This window comes from Rattus norvegicus, chromosome 4, assembly GCF_021556685.1.
Source record: "Rattus norvegicus strain SHRSP/BbbUtx chromosome 4, alternate assembly SHRSP_T2T, whole genome shotgun sequence".
Classification (NCBI taxonomy): domain Eukaryota; kingdom Metazoa; phylum Chordata; class Mammalia; order Rodentia; family Muridae; genus Rattus; species Rattus norvegicus.
In genome coordinates this window covers 137,816,256-137,817,149 of record NC_141537.1, presented here as the reverse complement: position 1 = coordinate 137,817,149, position 894 = coordinate 137,816,256, and the positions used below count along the sequence as shown (strand labels likewise).

The 894-nt window shown below is 43.6% G+C and overlaps 1 non-coding gene across 1 annotated transcript; it reads left to right on the top strand.

Moving 5' to 3' along the window:
- The first annotated feature begins 561 nt into the window (after positions 1-561).
- Positions 562-624, top strand: LOC120102611 (U7 small nuclear RNA). The gene has a single exon (XR_015687313.1). It is a non-coding gene; the product is annotated as a U7 small nuclear RNA (small nuclear RNA).
- The last annotated feature ends 270 nt before the right edge of the window (positions 625-894 follow it).

Genomic DNA, 894 nt, shown 5'->3' with positions numbered 1-894 from the left:
TTCTGTAGCAGTTGACTGCAGGCTACTGTCGATTTAATTTGAAATCTCAAAAGGCACATTTTCCAATGACGGCTGCAAACCAACAGCTTCCCCGGGTGGAATTTCCTGCTGCTGTTTGCGGTGATGGGGAGGAGAGCCTCTCAGTACCGTTCCCCACAGCTGTATCCGTGAGAAGAATGTCTACACAAGGTTTTTGCCAAGTTTGAAGAGAAGTCTAGTCGTGTTTTCTCAAGGATGTTGATGGTCTTGGGGTATGTGGCTTCAGAAGACAGGTGCAATGAAGAGAAAGATTACATTATAACTATCCTTGTCATCTTGAAGGAAAGAATTCAATCAAGTGATATAGTTTAGGTAGAAGATTTTTAGCAAAGCAAACACTCCAAAGATGTTGGACTGGTGTCTCCCAAAGGCAGGGCCAGACGGTTCTGTGCTAAGGATTTTTTTTTTAAGTTTTATGAATATTCATGAGGTAGGGAACATATTTATTGAGCAAAATGACTCCGTTTCCCGAAGTATGGCAGATGGGATATCCTTTTCAGAAAACCCAAGAGCTCTCCAGACCATTATTACAGCTCTTTTAGAATTTTTCTAGCAGGTTTTTCTGATTTTGTTTGGAAAACCCATGGCCTATCTGGAGAGCGGTCTAGAGAGCTATCTCAAACAGACCACAGAGCTGCCAGCTTTACCCCATCGCTGACTTCTGCCACTGCCAAACACTCTTTTCCTCAGAACCCCTGGTCCTTGGCAAAACATGGTAGGACATGGCACAGCACAATGAAAATGATAGTAAAACAGTGAAATTGGAATTTAGAGGATGCAGCAGACCCTTCCTCAGCGTCCATGTGGGGGAGAATGTCCTGGTACCTCAGTTCAGTACATAGGGCAAACAACTAA